At 38.2% G+C, this 27,973-nt stretch overlaps 1 long non-coding RNA gene across 1 annotated transcript in view; it reads left to right on the forward strand.

Annotated features, from left to right (window-relative positions):
* Positions 1–27,973, forward strand: part of LOC118499513 — a 112,968-nt gene that overhangs the window by 12,236 nt on the left and 72,759 nt on the right. Inside the window, exon 2 of the long non-coding RNA XR_004902011.1 lies at positions 20,255–20,368. This is a non-coding gene — a long non-coding RNA (uncharacterized LOC118499513). The remainder of the gene's footprint in view (positions 1–20,254; positions 20,369–27,973) is intronic.

A 27,973-nucleotide genomic window follows, 5' to 3' on the forward strand; every position in this document is an offset into this window, starting at 1 on the left:
AGAGCTTTCTTCTTTTTCCTTTCTCTCTTTTTAATTTTGTCTCTAACTCTTGATTCTTTTTTTTTTTTTTTTTGTCTGTGATGGCTTTGTTCTCAGGCCCACTTTTTTTCTTGTGGCTCCATGATGCCCACCAAAAGATCTAAGCTTTATTTCTGAAGCATAGTTTTGTTCTAACAAAAATTCTAAGATTGAGTTTAAATGGATAGATGTGTTCAGATTTGGAAGGAATCTGAGAGCAGAAGAGGGGTGATTCCCAGGAGAAAGTCAAGATGCTGTAACAGAAAAATGGAAAAGGATGCCAGGCGGGCAAAAATAACAAACATCCACTATTGTGGAAATGGGGCTCACGACTCCTCACTGAAGAGAGTCGGCTTTGAGAACTCACATGTCCAGTTTTGTCAATTATCTGAAAATGGACCCAAGTTTCAGGAATAGACTCACATTAACTGGGCCTAGAAAGACTGATGTATAAACTGAGTGCCAATTTATTGTTCACAATGAGACAGACTTTCTAACAACCTCAAATGCAACGATGGACAGAGCAGCCCATTTTCTCCCCTTAGGCAAACCACAAAGAAAGCCCATCAAAAATGTTTGCTGAATGAGAATCGATCAGAACCAGAGGAGTATGGTGGGCCACTGGAGGACCTGCCCTGGGGCCAGAGGACTGACATTCTTAGGGACAGAGCTGCACTGTTTGGGGTGGTGTGTGAGAGTTTCTGTGAAATTTTGATGCTTTGGACTTTTCTTTTGGCTAGTATTTATCAACAGATGGCCCTCACCAGCTGCATTAAAATCACCAGGAAGCTTGATAAAATACAAATTTCTAATCTCACCCAGACCTACTCTATTGGATTGATGGAATGACTCTGTGTTTTCAACAAACTCTCTCTATTTGGTCTCTGTATTGTGAGAGTTACTCCTCTGAGCTCATTAAACTTTTCTGTCCACACAATATTCTAACAGGATGTAAGTGATTAGATTTCGGCTTAATAAATTATTAAACATTTTGGTTTTGACTGCCTATCATAGCTCTCAATTTAAGGTATTTTAGGTTCATTTTAATTAAAAATTTTTGATTAGAAAGTAATTATGTAGAAAGTTAGGAAAGAATGGAAAAATATAATAAGGGATTTGGTGAAACCATCTGTAATTTCATTACCATTTGTTATCTTTCTCTTTTGTGTGTGGGGACCCATATCCTGCACATCCTGCACAGGGGTCTGGGTACACTATGCATGGCATTTGATTCCTCCTTTATTTACTCCAATTTAATTTGAGAGCATCTCTCACCATATTATTAGTTTTCACTTACATGAAACTAACATATTTTCTGGGAGAGAGATTTCAGGTACGTTCTTAACGAGGGGATGCGATCACAGAGTCACAGCAATCATGGTTGATGGTGAATTCCCACAAGATTGGTTAAGTACATTTAATCTCCTGTTAGTGAAGTTGTTTACAAGTTTAAGTGAAAAAAAAACAAAACTAAATTTACATGAAATATTCTAATGAATGTATTTTCCATAACAATTGTACCCAGTCTCAAAGTCCATCATCCTTGGACAATAACTATTACATTAATTTCTGAATAGTACATGAAAGATTTTGCACCTTTTAGAAGATGGTCTTGGGCAGACATAGAAAAAAACATGGGTTTCACAGAAAAGTTATGGCCACATAGAGATGCTGTGGCTGCATAATGGCCTGCAGTGCTGCCAGACCTTTCAGATTCACTGTTCCAGGTCAGCTGAGCCCGTCGCCCTGGGCCTCAGGTTCCCAGCCAGAGCTGCCTGACTGTCCCTTCACACTGGCTCTAGAGGGTGAGAGCCTGTCTGCTGTCGCTTCTGCTGGCGTATATTTCAGGGTCCCCTCATACAACACCCACCAACAAGGGAGCTCAGAGGCTCTGCCTTCCCCCTTGGTGCTGGAGGGGCCAGGTAATGATCCAGGGTTTGGAGGATTTACTGCTTAATCAATGGACTTTTACCAAAGAGAGATCAGAGAGGAAGAGCCCACAGACAAACTCCTTGCCTTTCTTCTCATATCTGTGGACTGTTCAAAGATGCAGGAGTTTGTATAGTCCACCTGGAGACGGTGTGGAGAACTGCACAGCCGGCTTTGTGGTGAAGCTGTTGCAGCTCAGTTACATACTGTTTTGTTCATGGCAACATTAAGCTCAGAGACTGAGATTGTGTTTGCCCATAATTTATTTAACACAGCTTCACTGTGGGAATTATAGTTCATAATAATATTTCACCAGCCAGGATAATGTCTTTTAATAAGCCAATAAAGGAATAATATACTAAGAACCAATGTTAGAATAATTATACTGAGGTTGCAGGCAAAGGGGAGATGGAAGGAAGAAAGTCCAGACTTAGTTGAGGTGAACCTTTCTACCAGGAGAAAGGTTGGTTCTCAGGAGAGTCTGTCCTACTGACTCTCAGTTGCTGGCTCAGGTCCCCCCCTGCTGGGGCGATCAGCCAGCGGAAGACGGCAGCAGTGTTGACAGGCAAGGTGGGATGCTCTGATGGTTCTTACTCCAGGCACCATTGTAGAGCTTGGCCACTGCCTGTGAGGGGTAGATGCATCAAGACAAGAACAGATGTCCCTTCTCTTCCTGAGACTGCCTTACGGTTTAATACCACTGCCCACCAAGAGCAGCTTGGCCATGGCAGGCACAGACATCTCAAGATCTTGGGAGAGCTATTTAAGTCAGTAAGGAGTAGCCTTGCCTAGACCAAACTCTTTCAAGTTGCTGTTCAGACCTCTTGGTTTTTATAGTTTAAAAGTTCATCACATGATGGCCAACACTGCAGGTACTGAGGGGTCAATGGTATAATGTCTTCATTGCACGTATGAGAGTTGAATATGAAAGTCCTAAAGTTCCAATTTCTAAAGAATCCCATCAAAACAAGTTCAAACCCCAGCCAACTTTATCCAAAATAATCTTTTAAAACATGGATTTGAAATCATAATGATTCAGTACACAGCAATCCATCCTGTGGTTCCAAATCACTTATATTTCATTCATATATCCTAAGGATGTAATTCCTTTACAAATCTAAGTTCACGGATCAATACACCCTGGGATTCTAAATCACTTATAATTCAATCACAATCATATTTTGTAGGTCAGTTTCCTTGGACACTCTCCAATCAGTAGACAAAATATAGCTCCCCTACTTTGCACTCTGTAACATGGGGTTTCATTTTAGCACATCCCAGTGGTCAGTGGGCACTGTTTTTCTTTCAAGTTTCTCAAGGTAGGAGTCAAAGGTTAATATCTACAACTTTCAGAATTTTGTCAGAAATTTATTGGGGCTTCTTATTACTGCCCCGATTTATTCTTTTAAAATGGGCAGAAAATTTATCTTTCCATTTTTAAAAATTTCTCATTGGTTTTTGTTTTCTGTGAGGATCTAAGAAACATATTTTTATTGAGCTATTATTGACATATAACATATTAGTTTTAGGTGTACAATATAATGAGTCAATATTTGTACATAATACAAAATGATCACCACAGTAAGTCTTGTTAACATCTGTTACCACAGAATTACACATTTTTTTCTTTTAAATAGAACTTTTAACCTGCCTCTCTTAATAACTTTGAAATATATAACACCACATTATTCACTATGGTCACCATGTTATCTATTGCATCTCATGACATTCATTTTATAACCTAGAGTTTGTGTCTTTGATCTGCTTCATCCATTTTCCCCATCCCCCAACCTGTGCCTCTGGCAACCACAAATCTTTTCTCTGTATTGATGAGTTTGCGTTTTGTTTGTTTGTTTGTTTGTTTAGATTCTAAGTAAAGTGAGATTATGTGATATTTGTCTTTCTCTGTCTGGCTATTTCACTTAGCACAATACCCTCATGGTCCATCCATGTTCTCACAAATGGCAATATTTTCTTTTTTTGTGGTTAATAATAATCACACGCACACACACATTTTCTTTTTTCATTTATCCATTTATGGACATTTAGGGTGTCTTGGCTATTGTAAATAATGCTGCAGTACATATATGTTTTTGACTGGTATTTTAAATTTCCTTCAGATAAAAACCCAGAAATGGAATTGCTGGATCATATTGGAGTTCTGTTTTTAATTTTTTGAGGAAACTCCATACTGTTTTCCACAGTGGCTGCACCAACTTAGATTTGCACCAGCTTAGATTTCCACTAATAGTGTACAAGTGTTCCCTTTTCTCCACAGCCCTGGCAACACTTGCTAATTTTTGTCTTCTTTTTTTTTTAATATAATGGCTATCCTAACTGGTGTGAGGTGATATTTCATTGTGGTTTTGATTTGCATGTCCCTGAGGATTAGTGATATTGAGTATCTTTTCATGTATTTGTTGGTCATCTGTATGTCTTCTTTGGAAAAATATAGGAATTTAAAACTGATTAGCAAAACTAGGTAAAATTTATTTGATCTAAAATTAATTGGCTTCTGAATTGATGGAATCTCTCTTTAGGCACGCTGTACCAAAATCTTTCTCTTACCATATTATCTACAATTTCATCAATAGAATTAATCTCTCATGGATTTTAAAAGCTATGGTGTGTGTGATGGGGAGAAGGAGAGAGGAGGGTCTTTAAGGTAGCCTATTTAAAAAACTTCTAAAGGGGGACAAGCACCATGAGTTGTTATTCATAAACAGCAACAAAAACAACCTCATAATTTATGCAGTTAAAATAAAGAGGAACCACCAAGAAGAACATTTGAATGGATAAACAGATCAGAGGTCAAAAGTGAACTTTGCTCATTTCAGACTTGTTGAGGAGCAGCCTTTGTGGGTTTTTAATGGAAAAAAAAACATTAGGGGCAATGACACCGGCCCCTGATGTCTCTCTTCGCACTGCTGGAGCTCTGCATTGTGAAGAAGCTCCCTTTGAAGTATTATCTAAGCGAAAGGATGTTCTGTGTAAGAGGAAATTGACTCAGTTTTTTTTTCCACTGCCTAAGGAAATTAATGTCCTCAGAAGGAGTCTGAGGACACTGTCAGAATTATAAATGACTTGGTGACAATTTAACAATGGAAAGAAGACAGTCACTTTTAAACCGTCTTCAGAGAAGACAGACTCCATGAAAATTAAAAGTGATCCATTGGAGGTTGTTTAAAATGCAAAATTCACTTTGATTTTGAAAATAAAGTGATGTTGTTGAACTGTAGTCCTTGCAAAAGTTGCTGATTTACATCCCACTGAACCACAGATATAAGGAGGCAAGTTCATTTCTTCCCTGTCTCCCTCTTTCCCTCCCTCCTTCCTGTCTCTTTTAAATCTAAACCCTTAGCACAGTGCCTAGTGCAGTTAATTGGTAAGAAATATAAATTGAGTGTCTGTTGAATGAAACTGGTATAATGCTCAGTTTAATTGCCAAGCACAGATTGCAGATTGCAAGAAGTGCTATATATTTCATAGCCATGCATTTCAGAGATTTAAAAATTCTAATTGACTGTGATTACTTATGAGTTTCCTTTTTCTTTTTTTATAGTTTTTATTTTTTAATTCTTTTTTTTGTTGTTCAAGTACAGTTGTCTCCATTTTCCCACCACCACTTTCCCCACCCCACCCACCCCCACCTCGCACCCTCAATTCTACCCTCCAATTCAAAAGAACCTGTGCACCCCAATGTTCATAGCAGCACAATTTACAATAGCCAAGTCCTGGAAGCAGCCTAGTGCCCGTCAGTAAATGAGTGAATCAAAAAACTGTGATTCATTTACACAATGGAATACTATGCAACAAAACAAAGAAGGAGCTCCTACCCTTTGCAACAGCATGGATGGAACTGGAGAGCATTATGCTAAGCGAAATAAGCCAGACAGTGAAAGACAAATACCATATGATCTCACCTATAAGTGGACCCTAATCAACAAAACAAACAAGCAAGCAAAATATAACCAGATACACGGAAATAAAGAACAAACTGACAGTGACCAGAGGGGAGGGGGAAGGAGGGTAATGAGGGAAATAAGGCAAAAGGTCTTCAAGGACATTTATACTTACAAATTTCTAAAAGGTGTCATTGAATGATTTGCCTGAAGGTATGATTTCAGAGTGTTGTATTTTGTAAGAGCAAGAATATGAATTACAGAAACAAATGATCCATGAGGAATTCCCTATATTTGTACTTCCATGTAAAACTTTGGACAGAGTCCCAAAGGTTAAGTGAGGCTGACAATTTACAAAAAACTTTCCAATTCCTCTTTGATCTGCAGGATCACCAGCTTCATTTGTCATTGAGATTTTGCACGTGACTGACTTTAGCCAGTGCGGCATTGGCAAACATGCCTCAAGAAGAGTCTTGAAAAATGCTTGCCCTCAGGGCTTGTGTTCCGGTGTTCTGGGGGTCCATGTCACTGGTTCTACGTGAAGAAGCCTAGACTAGCTCACTGGGTGACGAAAGGGCACATAGTCCAATAGACAGACAAGAACAGAGCCACTGAGCTCACCACTAAGCATGACTGAGCCCACGTGACACAAGCAGAAGAAACACCCACTGTTTCCAGTCCAAATTGTGAGTGAGATAGTTACTTCAAGCCACTAAGTTTGGAATGGTTTGTTGTTTAACTCTAGGTAGTTAATACCCCAGTACTGCTGTACAGAAATTCCACCCTTTCTTAAATTCCTCCTCGATAGTTCTTAGGGTCCTCCATGGATATCACTGGTGTTCTTTCTCTGAGATACAATATTCTTGGCCATCGCAACTCAACTGCACTTGTCCTCTTTGGCTCAGGGTCCCTGTGCTGCTGGTGTCAGTGGCAGCTGCCGGTGCCCAAGGCGACAGCTCTGCTGAAGCTGCAGTGGATGTGACATTCCTCCTGGCAGATGCCCACACTGTGATATGCAACCCAGCTCATGTTGGGGGCTCTGCTCTGTTATCGTTAGGACAAAGTGAGAGGGAAACCAAAACAGATGTGATTTGAGGGCTGGAGAGACCTCAGAGACCATCTATTCCAACATCTTACCTCACAGAGGAGGATCCTGGCACAGGGAGTCCTGTCACTGGCCCGAGCTCCCATGGTACAGGAATGTCAGATCTGGGACCCAATCTAGGAGTTATTTCCATTTTAATCAGTTTTCTTTTCTTATATCATTTAGGATTTTCTAAAAGAAATGTAGGCTTTTGGAAAACTTATTAATAGTAATAAAAAAATAAGGCTGGGGTATGATGAATTATACCTACGAAGTAATTTGATTGTAGTGGCAAATAGATGCCCATTTTCCTTTTGCATTTGCATTACTCTATTTAAATGGCTGTTTCATTTAGAAGTGCTTTGGAGACAGAGTATAGCTTAGGTAGGCCCTGTGGTATTTGGAGACTTAAGCATCTTCCCCCAGTCAGCCAGGGTCACATGAAATTGGAGTCGTGCACTCTGTGGAGACTTCTGCCACTACTGGGTGGGTCTGCCTTAGCTCAGACACTGAGTCCATGCTGCATCAAACTTGGTTTGAATGGGCGACCCCAGAACCACCCTGATATTACCAAGGCCTCATGTAGAGGGGAGGCTCAGTGTGGCAGAGAGGCCTGGAGTGTGGGTAGCCACAGTTGCCACCCTGGCTTTTATATGATGGGGCTCTACCATACGGTAGGGGCAGCGGGGCATATAGGATGCAGGGCACTAAAAACACCCGAGCATTCATAGCCCAGGATCAAAAGTAAGAGGGCCCTGCCCTGACTCTCAAGGGCCTGTGACTCTTCTCTCCTCCACAAAGCTCTTTTGAAGCACTCCCTTTCCTTTTTACCTTCACTCTGATCGTGGCCACTGGCTTTCATGTGCAGTCCTCGGGAAAGTGAAGAAATAGGGGGCTGGAGCTACTGCGGGAATACAGTTCTGTCTTCTCCAGAAGGCCTGGAGCCCACCCAGCACTGGGGCAGTAGGGCAGTCACTTTGACACATCATCTATTTTTTAAAAAGCTGCTAGTAGACAGTAGGTGTGTGAAAATGAGAACCTAGCCCTGTTCCACCTGGGAGAAGGCCTCCCGTGGTGGGGAGTCAGAAAATGGGCCCCTCTCCTCACCCGCCACTTTGTGCCCTTGGAAGTGGAGATCAGGGTAGACTCTATTTACTGAGATAAATGTATATCTTAGGTGTATTTTTAAAATATTCTCAAGCTTTTCTCTCTGGGTATATTCTTTCATCTATATTACTGGTTTAATAATACTGCTTCAAATAAAGAAAATAATTACTATTTGAGGAAAATGATCAGTATAGTTACAGTACAGATCTGAGGAGACCACCCATTGTGCAAATGTAGCACAGGAAATTCAGGGCAGGCTAGTCATAGCATTTCAATTTCAAGCTTTTGATAGGTATTAAAAACTGATTAACAGGGATTTTAAAAAATAATAAAAAATACCTTAAGGGTTTTGCTTTAAATTGGAAATATGAATTGAGACTCACATCAATGATTTGAGGTAAATTAGAATATGGAACACACAGGCCCTACAAAGCAATGACCCTGGTCATGACTCCAGAATGGGAGGCTGGCTCATCACTGCCCTCTTAACGTGAAAACTAGTGGAGCTTTGATTCTTAGCTCAGTTTCCTCTCCGTACACATTATTTCATGTATTTGCAATTCAGTGCCTATTTTGTGTCATTACTGAGCTCCTTACCAGGAATCTAAGAAGAAAGGACATGGTCCAGGCTCTTACCCCCACACCTTGTGCCATGATAAGGACAAGTGATGAGCAGGTCACCAGAGTTGAGCAATATTCTTGAAAAGCCAAGTGGAAGGAGAAATCAACTTCCATGGGGATGGGGGTGTCTAGATGAGAAGGTAGGTGAGCCATCAGGCTGCTAAAGGGTGAAGATGGACAGAGCTTTCCTAGAAAAGTGTGTGGAGGCCTAGAGGAACATTTAGAAAGTCGTTTGCCTTCTGCTGTGGCTGCAATATAATGGGTAGGTAGAGGAAGGGATCGGTGGCAGATAGTGATGCAAGAATATGTGGAATTGGGGTATATTGCCATGGGTTTGGGATTCTAAATCAAGAACTTAGATTTGACACATCAGACCCTGTTACGTCTTCCTGCAAAGTACCTGCTGACATTATGAATAGACAGGGTATTTATCAGAATTATCAGTGAGAAAGAACATTACTTCACGTGTGTATGTGTATGTCTATCAGCCTTCTCTGACATCAGAAATTCACTTGGAAATTCTCTTTGCAGTGGGGAGATTTGGATTAGGACTTGACTTTTATAGCCCAAATACACTCAGACCTTCTTACTACTCCTAGCCTCAAATGTACCCAAACCATTTTAAGCATTTTTGCATTTTGTACAACCTAGCAAAATTTTAAATGTAATACATTCTAATACAAACTCCAAATCCAAAATCAGTCATTCAAAGACTTGACAAACAGTAAATATAATACAGTACTTTTAGCCATGATAAAATACAAATCAGTTACTCTGCTAGTGAGACATAACATGTAATCAAAATCATGTTAAGCTCTTTCTTAATTAAACAGCACGGCAGAGTGGAAATAGGCTGGACTTCGGAGTTGGACAGACTCAGGCTCAAATGCTAGCTCTTCTTCTTTGCAGCCATCCTGACTTCAGCAAGTCATTCACTCCAAGTCTCAGCTGCCTCAGCTGTGGAATAGGGACAGTAATAGTTAGCATATAGAGTCACTCAGTGACTAGTTGTTGTTCTTGTTTAATCCAGTCTGGATGCCTTAGCACACAGAACGTACAGGAGGATAAATGGCAGGTTCGATTTTGCTTACCTCATTGTCTGGCACGTAGCAGGTTCTCCATAAATATTTATTGGAGGGAGGGGGTCTTAAAGATCATCTACTGAAGCATTTTGCAAATGTTTCTTGCCACAACCATCAGGTCTAAGAGGAAAATCAATAAGCAATACTTGTTTAATGAGAGTGACAGAGACAGATAAACTGAGAGGGGCTGGGAGGGAGGCTAGGCAGGTGAGTAGCCCAGATTGCCCCAACCCACCCTCTCTCCCCCATAATGCATGCCTGCATTTCCGTCAGGCTCACCCTTGCCCTCCTCAGTTATCATTGTTTGGAATTTGCCTATTTTGTGAAAAGAAAACCTAGAGGGAAAGAACCCGAGTCATTTCATTTTCAGTTGCTATTGTTTGGAAGTGGGCAGAGGTGAGGTATCTGCCACTGTTAGCCTCTCCCCCAGGCTCTTCTCCACAGCGCCTGGTTCCAAGCCAGGACATTCGACGGAATGGCCGTGGATGAGAAAACTGGAAGCTGGAGAAATAAAGCCACTTGCTTAAGATCACAATTTTAACAAACAGCAGGCTTGTTGCATATTCATATTCTGATTTTGCTATCAAGGGAATTATAGCCACATGAAAAGATTTGGGAATTTTTTCTTTTCATCTACTTTCTGAAAGAATTTGTGTTAGAGCTGTGTAGGTTTGGTAGAATATACAAGTGAAACCCTCTGAGCCTGGGGTGTCTGTGTGGGAAGGTTTTTATTTACACATTCAATTTCTGTGATAGACATGGTATTGTTTTGATCATTAGTCTCTTTTGTGTAAGTTTTGAGTGTTTAGTGGAATTTGTTTATTTTATCATTTTGACAAATGTACTGATATGAAATTATTTGTAATATAGCCCCTTTTTGTCTGTATGAGCCTGTAGGATCCATAACAATGTCTGCTCTTCTAGTTTTGATCAGTCTATTGAGAAGTATCTTTTTAGAAAAAAAGAATTTTTGATTTCATTGATTTTTTATTTGTTTTTTATTTTTTGTTTATATCTTTATTGTATGTTTTTTCTGCTTTGTATTTAATTAGCCCTTTTAGACTTGTAAGATAGACTTAGATAATTGCTTTTAGGCAATTTTTTTTCTCATGAGTAAGCATTTGAAGCTGTAAATTTCCCTGTAAGCACTGCTTTAGTTCAATCTCACAAGTCGTGAAATTTGTGTTTATTTTCATTTAGTTCAGAATACTTTCTAATTTGCCTTATCATTTCCTTGTTGATACATTTTTGGAATTTGTTTTAAAAAAATACTAGAATCTATCTCCTTTTGTTTTAAATTTATTCTTATTGTTTTTTTCCATTACCATTTATCTTCCTTATACTCTCTTCCACCTCTTCCCACCTTCCCACACCATTGTCCATGTTCATGAGTCCTTTTCCTTTTCTGCTTCATCCTTCCACCCCCTAACCCATGCCCACCACAGAGCTGTCAGCCTGCTCTCTATATATGAGTCTGTCTCTATTTTGCTTGTTAATTCAGTTTGTTCACTAGATTCCATATATGAGTGAAATCGTATATTTGTCTTTCTCTGACTGGCTTATTTCACTTAACATAATGTTCTCTAAGTCCACCCATGCTGTTGTAAAGGGTAAAATTTTCTTCTTCTTTTTTTTTACAGCCAAGTAGTATTCCATTGTGTAAATGTCCCGTAGTTGTTTTATCCACTCATGTACTCATGGATACTTGGGTTGCTCCCAAATCTTGGCTATTGTAAATAATGCTGCAATGAACATAGGGGTGCTTATATTCTTTCAAATTAGTGTTTTGGTCTCTTCAGATAAATTCCAAGAAGTGGAACTACTGGATCATAAAACAGTTCCATTTTTAATTTTTTGAGGTAACCCCATACTGCCTTCCACAGTGGCATTCCCACTAACAGTGCATGAGGCATTCCCCTTTCTCCACATCCTCACCAGCACTTGTTTGTTGATTTATTAATGAGAGCCATTCTGACCAATGTGAGGTGATAGCTCACATGGTTTTAATATGAATTTCTGATGACTAGTGACATTAAGCCTCTTTCCATATGTCTATTGGCCATGTGTATGTCTTTGAAGAAGTGTCTATTCAAGTCCTTCACCCATTTTTGAATTGGATTGCTTGGTGGGTTTTTTGGTGTTGAGTTTTATAAGTTATTTGTAGATTTTGGATACTAACCACTTATCAGATGTGTCAGCAAATATGTTCTCCCAGTCAGTGAGTTGTCTTTTCATTTTGCTGATGGTTTCCTTTGCTATACGAAACTTTCTAGTTTGATGTAGTCCCATTTGTCTATTTTTTCTTTTGTTTCCCTCGCATGAGGAGATATATCAGAAAAATATTGCTATAAGACTATGGTTTCTTTGAAAATTTTTATGGTTTCAGATACATTTAAGTCTTTGACCCATTTTGAATTTATTCTTGTGGATAGCATAAGAAGGTGGTCTATTTTCATTTTTTTCTTCATGTATCTGTCCAATTTTTCCAATACCATTTATTGAATAAACTCTAGCAAATTATATGGGCTTGCTTTCTCTGTCAAATATTAATTGACTATTAAGTTGTGGGATCACAGCTTCTGGGATCTCTATTCTGTTCCATTGACCAATGTGTCTGTTTTTATGCCAGTAGCATTCTGTTTTGATTACTATTGTCTTATAGTATAGTTTGATATTAGATAGCATGAATCCTCCAACTTTGTTCTTTCTCAAGAACTCTGAGGCTATTCAGGGCCTATTGTGGTTCCATATAAATTTTTGAAATATTTGTTCTAGGTCTGTGAAATACATCATTGGTATCTTGATTGGAATTGCATCGAATCCATAGATTACTTTGGGTAGTATGGACATTTTAATGATGCTCTAATTCTTCCTATCCCTGAATACAATATGTGCTTCCATTTATTTATATCTTCTTTAACTTCTTTCCTTTGCTTCCTGTAATTTTCTGAGTATAGGACTCTTATATCCCTAGTTAGATCAAGTGAGATTTATTCTGGGGATGCAAGAATGGTACAGCATCTACAAATCAATTAATGTAATACAGCACAAAAGCAAAATGAAGGATAAAAACCACGTGACTATATCAATAGGTGCAGAAAAAGAGTTTGATAAAATCCAGCATCATTTATGATGAAAACTCTCAGCAAAGTGGGAATAGAGAGAACATACATAAACATAGTAAAGGCCATAAATGACAAACCCACTGCCAGCATCATACTCAATGGGCAAAAGCACAATGGTTTCCCTCAAGATCAGGAACAACAGGGATGTTTACTTCCACCTTTTAATTCAAGACAATACTTGAAGTCCTAGCCATAGCAATCAGACAAGAAGAATAAATACAAGGCATCCAAATTGGAAAGGAAGAAGTAAAGCTGTCATTATTTGCAGATGACATGAAACTGTACATAGAGAACTCTAAGGATTCTACCAACAAACTACTAGAACTGATAAATTAAGTTATTCAGTTAAGTAGCATGATACAAAATTAGCATCCAGAATCAGTTGCATTTTTATGTGTCAATAATGAACTATCAGAAAGGGAAATTAAGAAAACTTTCCCATTTGCAATAGCTTCATAAAGAATAACATACCTTGGAAGTTATTTTTAATTAGAATTTGAAATATTGCAGATGTTTATAGACAGAAGATTGTTACAGACTATTTCTACAACCAATTTAGGTTTACAGAAAATTGAGCAGACAATTGAGAAGAGAGGGGTTCCCTTATGCCCCCTCTCTCCCCTGCTCAAAGCCTCCACTGTTATTAACACGTGAGTTTGGTACATTTGCTACAACTGAACCAATACTAATACATTATTATTAACTAAGTTTACATTAAGTCTCATTCTTTGTGTTGTATATTCTATGGGTTTTGACACAATTATAATGATGTGTAACCACCATTTTAGTAATAGTTTCACTACCCTAAAAGTCCCTTGTGCTCCACCTATTATTATCCTTTCCTCCCTACACTGGCCCCTGACAACCACTTATCTTTTCCTTGTCTCAGTAGTTTTGCTTTTTTTCCAGAATGTTGAAATCATACAACATGTAGCTCTTTAAAGACTGGCTTCTTTCACTTGGTAATATACATTAATAGTTTCTCCTTGTCTTTTCATGGGTTGATAGCTCATTTCTTTTTATTGCTGAATGTTACTGCACTGTGTGGATGTACCACTTCTGTGTATCCTTTCAATTTTCAAAGGACATCTTGGTTGCTTCCTGTTTTGGGAAATTAGGAATAAAGCTGTTGTAAACATTTTTTTTATGTATGTTTTTGTGTGAATATATGTTTTGCAATAAGTTGGGTAAATAGGAGTATACAACTGCTGGATCAAATATTAAGACTATGTTTAGTTTTGGAGAAAACTGTCTTCCAGAGTGATAGTATCATTTTGCATTCTCACCAGCAATGAATGAGAGTTCTTGTTCTGTATCCTCACTAGCATTTGGTATTATCAGTTTTTATTTTTGCCATTCTTATAGATATGCAATTGTATCTCCTTCTTGCTTTTATTTTCAGTTTCCTAATGACATGTGATATGGAACTTCTTTTCATATACTTATTTGTCACCTGTATATCTTCTTTGGTGAGGTTTTATTCAGGTTTTTGGTCTATTTTTAATTTTTTACTGTTAAATATTAGGAGTCTTTGTATCCTGCAATTTTACTATAATCCCAGGCTTTTAAAAAATTGATGTCCAATTAAATTCTTTTGTGTAAGAAAACACATTCTATAAAATTTCAATTATTTTAAATTTACCAAGACATGTTTTATAGCCCACCAGATGATTGAACTTGAAAAATGTTCCAAGTGTACTTGACAATAATTTTATTTTACAGCTCTTGAGTAGATTGTTCAGTAATAAATTTATGCTACTAAATTTTATCTTTTTTTCCCATCAATTGCTGAGAAAAAGATTATTGAAACCTCCAACAGTTATTGAGAATTAGCTTGTGCTTACTATACATAATGTGGATTAAACTACTGTCTTAGACAATAGAATTGAAGTTTGAGAAAATTTCCAGAATTTTTCAGTCCTTCTCTTTGTACTTTAAGTACTAATCAGGGCTCTGAAAATGTTTTGTTAATATTTGCCTTAATCCCTTTATTGTTTTCATTGTTTTATAATATTTTCTTTCTGAAATTGGAGGGTGAGTGGATATTTGTTCTCATGGTTGTGTCTCAGGAAAAACCGAAAGGCTGAGTCGGTCAACACCTTCTGAGTAAATGGCAACATCTGAGTTTCAGAGTGCGAACTGCCCTGTTCTGCCAGTCGGAGCACGGTTCTGTGAATTTAGAACAGAGACAATTTCATGTTTTTAATGACCTAAAATTTAACGTGGTATGTCTCATATAGTACTGTGCAAGTTGGTGGGTAAGGATTTTGAAAGGCTTTACAATGGTCAAGACTTAAGGGTGAGAAAAAAATCAGGGTATTATGATTCTTTTAAGGTTTCTTTTCTGGCACACTCACATATCATAATGATGAGCTAAAATTTCCACAAAAAAGCATCAATATATGTGTAATCTAAGAAGGAAGACTAGTTTTGTCGCTTTGCTGAGAACTGACATGAAAAATTACCTCAAATTGGAAGTCTGGATAAAATATTCTCTGGTGTATAGGCCCTACAGGAAGGACTGTGTCCATAACCATCACTGTATATTTGTGTCTCCTCTTACTAAATTTCTTCAATGAAAAATGTCTATAATTTATTGTATTCTTTTTCAACCTTCTCTTAGAAGGAATTCTTCCTGTAGTCAAACCTGAACAAGGATTGTGATACTTCCAAACCCAAGTCTCGAGGTATACTGAGGACCAGAAACCCATCACAATGGTCAGGTGCTGTGACAAAACCTAAAAACTATTTCATAATATTCTTTCTTTGTGTTACCCTATATATCTTTATAGTTTTGGACTGTGGATATAGTACATATAAATTGAATAAGGAACATTTGAATAGAGCTTTATGGTTTAGAAAGTATTTTGCACATTATTTTAATACCCATATTACCATCCTGGGGAAGATTTTGTAGGGGTCTGTGATGCCTACAGTTTTCCCTGCCCAGTGCTTTTTTCCCATTTCCCTTCTTCTGGCTCCAATAGCTGTCTTCTCGCTTCCTTAGGGAAATCTGTGCCTTCCTCACTTGGTTCCAGTTAATCACAGTCCTGTGCTGCCCTCTTGCTACAGAGTCTGGTCAGTCAAAACAACCACCCTTGCCATCCCATTCACGGTGACCATTCAGAAATTTCATGTGATTCTAGTGGGCCCTGTAAGAGTTTTCCCTGGCACTTTCCTGCAAAAATTTGACGTAGAGAAAAATGTCCCCTGGCTTTTGGGGTCGTGCTACTAGATGGATACAAATTTGGAGCTGTTTTGAAAACCCCAGTTGTCTAGAGTAGGATAGAACAAGGTTAAAATGTTGAGGTGAGCATAAATGAAATAAAAAGAGAAGAATTACTAATTGGGTTGAAGCCCTGAATCCAGCCATGTTTGAACTGTGTTTCATGAGCAAATACTAAATTTCTGTTTCCTTAAGGTAGTTATGATGGGTGTCTTTGTTCCTTCAGGCTGCTATGGCAAAGTATCACACACTGGTGACTTACAAACAAATCTACTTGTCACAGGTCTGGAGATGGGAACACTGAGATTAGGGTGCCAGCATGGCCGAACTCTGGTGACAACCATCTTCCAGGAGGCACATGGCTGACTTCTCATTGTACCATCACATTGCAGACCCCAGGGAAAAGAAGCAAACTCTGGTGACTCTTATACGGGCACTAATATCCTACCTGAGGACTCTACCAGAATGACCTTGTCTAGTCACAGATTATCTCCCCAGGGTGCCAACTCCTAACACCATCACACTGGGGAGTAAGGTTTCAACACTGGAGCTCTTGGCAAGGAACACAACCATTCTGTCCCTAACAATGGATTTTTTTTCACTTGCAACCCAAAGAGTTTTCCCAATTATAGATATTTTTACCATATTTTGCAGATGAAAACTGAGGTATTGTGAGGTTAAGTAGCCAATCTGTGTCTGTATATAATGGGGGAGGCTTGAATAAATCCAATTCTCATTTCAACTGATCATCCTGTCAGCCAATTACCATGCTACTCAATGATGGACATCTTGTGGTGTTTTTGTTTTTGTTTTTTTGAGTTGTTTTTGTTGTTTTGTCTTTTTTTCCCCTGTGACTGGGCTTTTTCTTTCCCGAAAGACAGCTTGCTCACACCCTGGCAGTTGGGTGATACCTGTGTGGCTACCTGGCTCCATTGTGACACTCTGTGTTTGTCCTGCTTCCTCTAGACCAGATTCCCATGCTCCAGGCCTTCCTCTCAGAACAGGCCACCACATCTACCAGGCCTGAGTCGTTTGAAATCTGGTTCTGAAGGTGACTGGGATGGATTCAGATGGCCATTTTATTTTATAGTGGGCAGAGTGTTTCCAAAGACACCCTCTAGTGGACAGGTAAAAGTGGAAGAAAAGATTGTCCCATTTATTTCAACATGTGTTGGAGGCCCTACAGGTCCCTAGACAGTCCCTTGCCATCCTGTGAGCCCAAAAGGCAAAAAAGAGAAAAAAAAGAGGGGGAGGGGGCTTAGAATTGAAAAAAATGCTTCCACATTTTTTTTAATAAGAAAAGGAAAAGGTAATGTGAGTCTTTAAAGGTTAAGTAAGCTAACATTTCACAATTCAGTCTTGCTGGAGATATTGCTGCTCCATAGTGAATTTTGAGGAAACATTTTAAGCACCAGTAACTTTATAAAAACATATTCTGACCATTATGAGATTGAAATCTTCCTAAGATGTTTGCACACTCTCCTGCTCTGCTCTCAGACGCAGACCTCTCCTAATGTAAACCATTTCCGTAGAGTTCTAGGGGGTCATTATTGATTTTTCTGATGAGCACACAATGGAGTGCTCTGTGCTTTTTTAAAAATAATTTAATCCTGATTTTTATACATTAATTTTCTGTATTAAGTGCTAATTTTCTCTACCACCTACTTCTGCTTATGGCCATTAGCATGTTGTTTGCTCGTTCTTTAAATCTACTGTCATATTTTATACCTATTCTGCATGAGACCTGCCTCCAGCCTTCTTTTGTGGAGTAGAGGATGAAGGGTTTGTGGCAGCTTTTTCTCTCTAACCACATACATATCTCTTCCATTTACCTCTGTTGTCTTAAGGTGGGCTTGAGACACCACGGGGAGAGAGAGAAAGCAGGGCTTGGCCAAAGACCTACTCACTCACTGGCATCTTGCTGACCACTCAAGGTTTCTAGCACTCTGCCCTACCTCATTTAAACCTCACAACAAGGCAGAGAGCAACATTTGCCAGGCCCTGTTCTGGATGCTTTACACATATCATCTCAGTTAGTGTTCAGAGCATCCCTGTGCCCCTCACAAGAGGAAGATCAGTGCTTAATTTGAAAATAAAACAAAGCATAGTGCCCTGGATCTTGGGGCAGACTTGGCAACATGATGGAATTACAAGTTCTGTCTTAAAAGGTTCTCTTTAACCAAGTTCAGTTTCCCATAGCCAGTGGCAGAACTGAGATTCAATTCTGATTATTCAGAGGTCATGCTCTTAACCTCCATCCACAGGGTCTTCCTTCCTTATCTACACCTTGTACTTTCTTCCTCTGCTTAGTATAGCAGGTAGCCTCAAGGGCTTCATCTGCCTACCCCTCCTGGCTCTTCTTCCCTGGGGTGAGATTCTGCTTTCTATATATTCTACTTACCTACAGAAGAATCTCCCTTGGTCCCCAAGAATCCCTGCCTGACTCCCAAACTGGGCCCTATATGTGCACCTGCTATATCTTTTTGACATATTGCCTAAAATAGTTTAGTTGTCCAGGTTTTCCAAATTTACATTTATGTAAGTGAGTCTGTATTTTATCCAACTCATCAGCACTGCATATGTTTGAAAATGGGCTACACTATAGATCTGGCCCACCAAAAACGCATGGATGGATCCCCTTGCCATAACTTGATGGCCCCCTGGGTATGGACCCACAGGTTGTGATCACTGTTTTGGAACAGCATAATTTAATGGCAGAGCACCAGGCTCAGCAGTCAAACAGACTTGGGTTCAAACCATGACTCTGCAAGTCCCTAAATTCCATAATCTTGACCATGAATCTCAACTATCACCCCACAAAACTAGCTTTTTCTAAGAAGGCTTGCTATCACATTTAGATGAGATCAGACATTTCAAGTGGGTAGTACCTATTATCACAGCAGCAGTCTATTCCTGTATGGGAGTCCATGGTTTGGAGGTTAAAAGGAGGTAACACAGAGAACTAGACACCAACTCTAACCACAGTGCCCTGGATCTTCGGCTGAGTTGGCACACGATCTGGAATTACAGATTGTGTTTCATAATAAAATCAAAATAAAGACTTGTATTGTCTAGTTGGTGAAGGGAATTGCATTCAAGTTGTAAGATGATAGCCCACACCTCAGAGTCCTTCCATAGGTATTATTCCCCTCCCCCTTCCCTGTCACGGGGTATTGCTCAGAATCCAGACCTGGACTTTCAGATCTTGCTCATCTCCAGGTAGTATCACTGTAGCTTTAGGACAGTCCTCCCACCCTGGGTACTGCCAAGCCCTGCCCTTCCCACAGACCTTCTCCTTTGACCCCCTCCCAGTTCTCCTGAGTGCTTAGGCCTCTATCACAAAATCCAGGAAGCCCTTGCAGACTACTTCTGTCTGGGACTCTGTGCAGACCTGTACCAGGAATGGGGAGAAGAGGATGTGCTCTGTGTTTGATGCGGAAGGGAACGTGGAAATGGCAGAGAGGGAAATTCCCCTTTGCATGCAGAAATGTTACTTAGCCTTTCTATTGGCCTAACATGCACAGCCATAGTAGAAGGTGGTATGGAGGGTCCAGGGCCCCACAGGTTTTGTTCTTCTTCATAGAGAAGTCCCTGAGACTCTGCCATAGGAACTCTAGGGATCTACCAGGCCAACTGAAAACCACAGATATAGAGAGAAAAGGGCTCAAAGAAACAGAACATTTGTTTTGAATCCTTAGAGGGTGGCCCAATATAACAGCAACTGAATTAAGCATACTTTCTACACCACATCCCATGTAATCTTTCTATGACCCTAATAAAGCAGGCTCTGCTCTTCCATTCTATCACTGAGAAACACACTCAAAGAGACCAAGTAACTAGCTCATGGTTGGTTACCTGGCAAGCAAATAAGTAGAGGAGCAAGGATTTGAGCTCAGGTCTGTCAGACTCTGTGCTCTGGCCATCGCATCTCTTGCTATAAAGAGATCCCAAATGTTTAAGTCTAAAGAGTAAACACAGTGTAATGGTTAGACGTGATACAAGATTTTTTGGGGAAATAAACTTTTAAGAAAGTTTTTTTTTTTGCCTAGGTGACATTATGAATTAATTATCGGTCCTAACTAAGGTGGTGGGATATGGCTACGGAATTGTGGAGGTAATTCCCACAGAGCCCAGTCAATTTTAATCTGTTTGGATTACAGACTGTCTGACCTACAAATGAGTGCCAGCATTTAAAAGGAGAATGAAAAGCAGAACGTTGCAGTGTCTATGCAAATCCATTAGCACTGCTGGGAACTGGCTGTGTCCTGTAGTCGGTGAGTCACGTGTCATTTGTGTGTGTTTCACATTCATTCATGCTTCACAGATAAAGCAGATAAGTTTCCCATCCATTTAAAGTATTGGGTGGAAACTATTTGATTAGAATTTCTGTTCTGCCTTAAGCTCTGAGTGTGGCCACCAGCTCCACCCGCGAGTGTCCCCCTCCCTGGTTCTTGCTCTGAATTTTCTACTTTCTGGTTTCCAGTGTCCTAGGTTTCTCCAACCTGTACTGGTTTCTTTTGATGCTGTAACAAATTACCATAAATGTAGTGGCTTATTATCTTGTAATTCTAGAGTTCAGAAATTCAAAATGAGTTTTATGGGGATATAATCAAACTAATGGCAGAGCTGGGTCCTTCTGGGTGCTGTCAGGGAGACTGTGTCCTTGCCTTTTTCAGCTCCTGGAAGCTGCCTTTGATGCTTGGTTCCTCGCCCTTTCTTCCTTGGCTTCAGTACTTGGCCCTCTCTCCCCTTCCTGCCTCCTTTTTCTTTCTTTTTTTTAAAGGAGACTTATGATTACATTGGACCTACCTAGGTAATCTCCCTGTCTCAAGGTCTTTAACTGCCAAGCCCCTTTTACCATGTAAGGTAACATTCATGGGCTGTGGGGATTAGGATGTATCTTCATAGTTTTGGGACACATTGTTCAGGTTACTATACCTCCCTCTTTGAAGAGCTTCTCAAAGAAAAGAAAGGTTCTGAGGTGTCATGAACATAACATGAAACTTTGAGCAAAGAGATTTGACTCCAGTCTTGAATTTGACATTGTGTTCATTGTCAGACCATGAATTAAGCACTTTATTTCTCAGATAGACTTGTGTTAAAAGGGCTTTGAATTAATTCACTAATATTCCTCCAAGCTATAAAATTGCATAACTTGACAAATTATTTATATTAAAATATAAATGACTTGAAGCAATTTTACTGTGGATTAGTCTTTTCTCCAAAGGATTGACTTCATTCTAAAATTAATAGTCCATCAAATTTGATAAGCAATGAAACATATGCAGACCTACTGGAATTATACCACATAGGCAACAAAGTTCTTTCTTTAATATTAAGGTCTGTTCAACTTGAGGCCAGTCACATATGTGAATATACAGGCCACAGTTTTTCAAACTATGGTCCCTGAATCTCTGAAGTTGAATCATCTGGGACACTAGTTTATTAAAAATGGATATTTCTGGGCCCCAATTCAGTATGTTATAAGGGCTGATGGCATATAATAAGTGGTTCAAAGTGAATCATATGAACAAAAAATTTGAGAATCACTAAGAAATAAATATATTTTTAGTTACAACTTATAGCATGATAAAGATAATAAATTGTTAGACTAAAAAACATTATTTCACTCTCTTTATCACCTCTGTATTTATTTTGAAGATAAGGAAACTGAGGCTTAGAGCGGTGACATTTCTTGCCCAAGGTCAACAATAACTTGAGGCAGAGTTAAAACTACACACTGAATCTTCTGACTTCACGTTTGAGGCTCACTAACAGTTGAGCTATTTAAGTTTTTCTTTGGGAAAAATAATTTTTGACCAGATTATAGTATTTTTCTGCCACCATAGTAGCCCCCACTTTTCAAGTGACACTTAGTTCAAAAGGACTGTTTACAGAATGACTGACCATACATACCATCATTTTTCAATTCTATCATTGATGTTAGGTCCACAGAAGAAGTTTATTTTGAATAGCATATTTAAGGAAAATTTTACTAATAAAACATTAAAACCAGTATTCAAATAAATCATCAAATATATGTATGCTTTAAAATGTAAAATATTATTCTTGAAATATGCTCCATTGTATTAACTGCATAGAAATATGAGATGCCCTATGTATTACTTCACAAATTACAATCTATTATTTTCTTTATTCCTAATTTAAGCATCACTATTAATCACAATATTATGGACCATAAATAATCTATAAGCAGTGGATGAAAACAGGGTAGAAAAAAAATGGAACATCACCGAATATAATTTTAATGTAAATTTGTCTTTTGAACCATATGAATATTTTACATATTCCAAAAGGAAAATTGAATTAAAGAGGATGGCAAAAACCACTAAAGTTAAATGATGGTTAAATGTTAGCAAACTGGATTCAGCAATACATTAAAAAAATACTCTACACTGTGCTTAGGTGGGATTTATTCTGGGTATACAAGGATGGTACAATATCCATAAATCAACAAATACCAATATACAAAAAAAAAGTAAAAACCACATGATCCTATCAGTAGATGCAGAAAAAGCATTTGATAAAATTCATCACCCATTTATGACAAAACTGTCAGCAAAGTGGGAATAGAAGGAACATACTTCAACATAATAAAGGCCATATATGATAGACTTATGGCCAACATCATACTTAATGGGTACAAACTGCAAGCATTTCCCTTAACATCAGGAGCAAGACAAGTATGTCCACTTTCATCTCTTTTATTCAACATAGTACTGAAAGTCCTAGCCACAGCAATCAGACACGAAGAAGAAATAAAAGGTATCCAAATTAGAAAGGAAGAAGTAAAACTGTCATTATTTGCAGATGACTTGACACTGTATGTAGAAAGGCCTAAAGATTCTACTAAAAAACTACTAGAACTGATACATGAATTCAATAAAATAGCAGGATACAAAATAGATATCCAAAATCAGTTGCACTTTTACACAAATAAGAAATGATCACAAAGGGAAAGTAAGAAAACAATCCCATTCATAATTGCTTCAAGAAAAATAAAATACTTAGGAATAAATTTAAACAAGGATGTAAAAGCCCTGTACTTGGAAAATTATAAGACAATAAAGAAATAAATTGAAGAATATACAAATAAGTAAAAGTATACACTGTGTTCATGAGTAGGAGGAATTAAGATTATTAAAAAGTCCATGCACCCAAAGCCATCTATAGAGTCAATGCAATTTCTATCCAGATACTAATGGTGCTTTTCACAGAACTAGAAGTATTCTAAAAATGTATATGGAACTGAAAGAGACCTGGAATAGCCTCAGCAATCTTGGAATCACACTACCTGATATCAAACTATACTACAAGGCCATGGTAATCAAAACAGCATGGTTCTGGTATAAAAATAGACACATAGATCAATGAAACACAATAAATAGCCCAGAAATAACCCCACACATTTATAGTCAGTAATTTTGATGAAGGCAAAAACATATGATGGGATAAAGATGTCTATTCAATAAATAGTGTTGGGAATATTGGACAGATACATGCAAACAAACAAACAAACAAACAAACAAACTAGACCACTTTCTTACACCATGCATAAGAATAAACTCAAAATGGATTAAATATTTAAATGTTAGACTTCAAATCATAAAAATCCCAGAAGAAAACATAGTCAGGAAAATCTCAGACATTTCTCATAGCAACATTTTTTTCTGATATATCTCCTCAGGTAAGGGAAACAAAAGAAAAAATAAATTGGACTAAGTCAAACTAAAATTTTTTTGCACAACAAAGGAAATCATCAGCAAAATGAAAAGAGAACCCACTGAGTGGGAGAACATACTCACTGATTCACCTGATAATGGGTTAATACCCTAAATTTATAAAGAATTTAAAAACTCAACACCAAGAAACATCATTCAATTTAAAAAATGGACAAAGGACTTGAATAGATGTTTCTCCAAAGGGGACATACAGATGTCCAATAGACATATGGAAAGATGCTTAATGTCACTAATCATCAGAGAAATGCAAATTACAAGCACAATGAGATATCACCTCACACCTGTCAGAATGGCCATCATCAATAAATCAACAAACAAGTGCTGGCAAGGATGTGGAGAAAAGGGAATGGTTGTGCACCACTAGTGGGAATGCAGATTGGTGCAACCACAGAGTTACCTCAAAAAATAAAAAATACAGGTGCCTTATGACCCAGTGATTCCACTTCTGGGAATTTATTTGAAAAAATCTGAAACAGCAATTTGAAAGAATAAAAGCACCCCCATGTTCATTGCAGCATTATTACGATAGCCAAGATTTGGAGGCAGCCCAAGTGTTCATCAGTAGATGAGTGGATAAAACAACTATGGGACATTTACACAGAGGAATACTACTTGACCATTAAAAAGAAGAAACATTTACCCTTTGGTATAGCATGGATGGACCTAGAGAAGATTATGCCAAGTGAAATAAGCCAGAGAAAGACAAATGCCATATGATTTCACTCATACATGGAATTTAATGAACAAAATGAACTAACAGCAAAATATCGACGGACTCAGGTTGCTGGCTGATGGCTCTCAGCGAGGGAGGTGGAAGGATTGAGCAAAAAGAGGAAAAAGGAAAAAACTCTGGGATAGGGACAGTGGTGGTGATTGCCAGCCCGGTGGAGGGGGTGGGTAGGAGTGGTGGTGGAAGGAAGAGGAATAGGGTATAGGAGGGTAAATGGTGATGGAAGGAGACTTGACTTGGGGTAGTGCACACACTACACAGTGTACAGATGAGGTGTTGTAGAACTGTGCACCTGAAACCTATATAATTTTGTTAACCAGTATCATAGCAATGAATTCAGTAAAGTGGAAAAAATAAATAAATGCATATCAAATTTAGAACAACAAATAAAGGAAAACAGTGCAAGTAACTTTTATATGTGACTCGCTGACTTTATCCCTTTGGTGAGATATATTCTAAGAGCAATTAGAAATTATTTCCAATGATATGTTAATTTTGTAGGTTTGTTAGAAGTGGTATGGGTGTGGCATTGTTGAATTTTGTGTATTACAAGATTACTCAATTAATACAATATTTTTGGAAACCAGTATTCTCACTGTGGAGGAGGAAAAATAAAATATGGTTGAGCAATGAGACAGGGAAGTGTGTCCTTGGATGCATCAGTATGTCTGCATATTGCATGTGTGTACATATATGTGTTGTGTGCTCCTAAAGGGCCTAGAGGCAATGAGCCGTGGTGGCATTGAGATACCCAGAGGCCACACTTTGGTTTCTAAATGGAACTCTTTGCAGAAATTATGAATTTGGGGTCTGAGGGAAGTGTAAAACTAAGCCTAAAATTGGTTGTTGTACCAGATAGTAAGAAGAGTTCCAAACACATATGAAAATGTCAAAAGGTTCATAAAAGCACTCTGACCAGCCATATTTGGAAAATTTAAATATTGAAAGAATAGTTTCAATAATAAATATTAAAAATATATATACATAAGTAATCTCAACATTGTAGGTATTTTTCAAAATGTTTAGTGTATATATAGTCACATGAATCTTATATTAAGTGCTTCAATAATTATCTTTCACTATTAATATTGCTATAACTTATATTTTACATGATTGTATATTAAAGCTGAGTATACCTATGAATTGTAAACTGAACATTATTTTGTGTGTCAGATTGTGGTTGTAATTTGGCAGTTTGTGTAATTTATACTGGAATCTATTTTGTAAACTTTGTGAATAGCCATAGAATTTTAGAATTAGGGGCGATTTGAGGGAATATTTGGTTTAATATTCATTCATTCCACAAAGTGTTAAAAGACTTACATGACAGAATTCCAATAGAAGACCTGGTACAGCCTGGACACTGCGCATCTCTAGGGGGCGCCATTCACATAGTGGTTTAGGCAACAGCACCACCTGTGGTTCACACAGTGCAAAGTGGGACGTATGGATTTGCAACACCCTGGTTCCTGGAGGTAAAACAGTGGAAAAGACAGAAAAGTCTCGGACCTCCGAAACTTCTCAGTTTAGAGGAGAAAATAGACATACAAAATAGGCAAATATACAACATAGTAAAAGTAACATGGCAGGTTTCTAGGCGGGGAACCTCCCATAGAGGTGGGATTGAGGGGATATTTCCCCAGAAAATGTTCTATCTATGCTGCCATCTGAATCAAAAAGACAGGCTGGGGAAAGCACAGGAAGGGGAGAGATGGAGCAAGAATGTTCAGGCTCCCAAAGATGAAGAGAGAAGACAGTGCTCAGGGAGTGGAAACAGGCCTGCTGCAGGAGCAAAGACGTGCTTGGAAAAGCCACCAGCTGCCGAGTGTCACCTACTCTATCTTCTCCTCTGATTCACTAATGAGCATATTAAATTACAACAGATTTTATTCATCATAAGTACAATGATGTACCCTTGGCAACGTTCTGTTAGCAATTATACTACAGTGTAATCTCAGATAAATCCTCACCCTGGACTGGAGCTTGTCTGTTCCAGAGAGCGGCAGCTGTGTCCCGCTCCTCCTTGCGCACCACAAACTCCGTCTATTGTTTGCTGGCAGTTCATCTCTAGAGATGTGCTGGTCGTTGAGTTGTTAAGGTCGCCATCAATAAAATAAGTGAAATATAAATAAATATTACAGAAAGATGTTTGATCTGGATATGAGGTATCTGCATATTCAATAGCTAAAAGCCAAAACAAGCTAAAAGCAAAAGCATATCAATTTCTCTGACAGTCTTCTATTTGCTAGTCCCATTTGCTTTTGTTATGCTTCCTGTTAGCAGTCATTGTAAATCAAGTCACCTGTATGTCAAACAAAATTGAATTGATAAAGTGATATGAGTCAATCTTAAGAGAGCCTTCAAAAATCAAGATATATTATGTTTTCATTTTTAACCATGTTTATGTAATACTCCTGTCCTCTGATCAGATTATCTTATAATTTTATTTTAAGTAATCAAATATATTTTCACATTATTTTTGCTGTCAAAATACCAGGGTAATTTGTTGCTAATGGTTTACCATATTTACCGTTTCTTTCTTTTTACTTGTTTCAGAAAATTTATAGGACATGAAGTTAGTCCTGAAGGTAGTTCATGAGTGTCTTAGTCCTCAGTCCCTCAGCTGAGTTAGTTAAAATTACAAATCTTGTAATTTTCACTTTTTAAAATATTTTTTTTTTTGAGAGAGGGGGAGGGAGGGAGAAAGAGAGGGAGAGAAACATCAATGTGTGGTTGCCTCTCACTTGGGCCCCCACCAGGGACCTGGCCCGCAACCCAAGCATGTGCCCCGACTGAGAATCAAACCAACGACCCTTTGGTTCACAGCCCATGCTCAATCCACTGAGCTAGACCAGCCAGTCTGTAATTTTCATTTGTTATCATGTTTTCTTATTTTTTTAAGGTATTTTATACTATATTTATCATTCAGATATGATCATTCATCTATTATTTTTCAAAAATTGTTAAGGTTATAGTATTGTTATTCAAACTGATTGTTATGCTGAAATATATTATTAGTTCTAATATTTTACCCAAAATTCACCATAAAAAAATTTCAAAACATATTGAAAAGTTGAAAGCACTTTTAGTGACCATCCATGTACTTGACATCCAGTGTCTACTGCCAACAGTTTACCATACCTGCTGATTCTTGTAGTTGTTTTTTGGGTAGAGGTGGAAGAGAATATAAGGGGGATAAATAGTAAGGGGAAAATACAATAAAAATAGACTGTTAAAATAAAAAATCTTAGTTCTCTTAAATTTTCTAGATAAACAATTATTGTGAATACATATTTCTTACTAGATATCAATATTACACCTCTTGTTTCTTGACTTCAAGAAATGATTTTTAAATAATGGCCATTGTATTCCCATGAATAAGAAAA

The sequence above is a fragment of the Phyllostomus discolor genome, chromosome 3 (genome assembly GCF_004126475.2).
Source record: "Phyllostomus discolor isolate MPI-MPIP mPhyDis1 chromosome 3, mPhyDis1.pri.v3, whole genome shotgun sequence".
In the NCBI taxonomy this organism is placed as follows: domain Eukaryota; kingdom Metazoa; phylum Chordata; class Mammalia; order Chiroptera; family Phyllostomidae; genus Phyllostomus; species Phyllostomus discolor.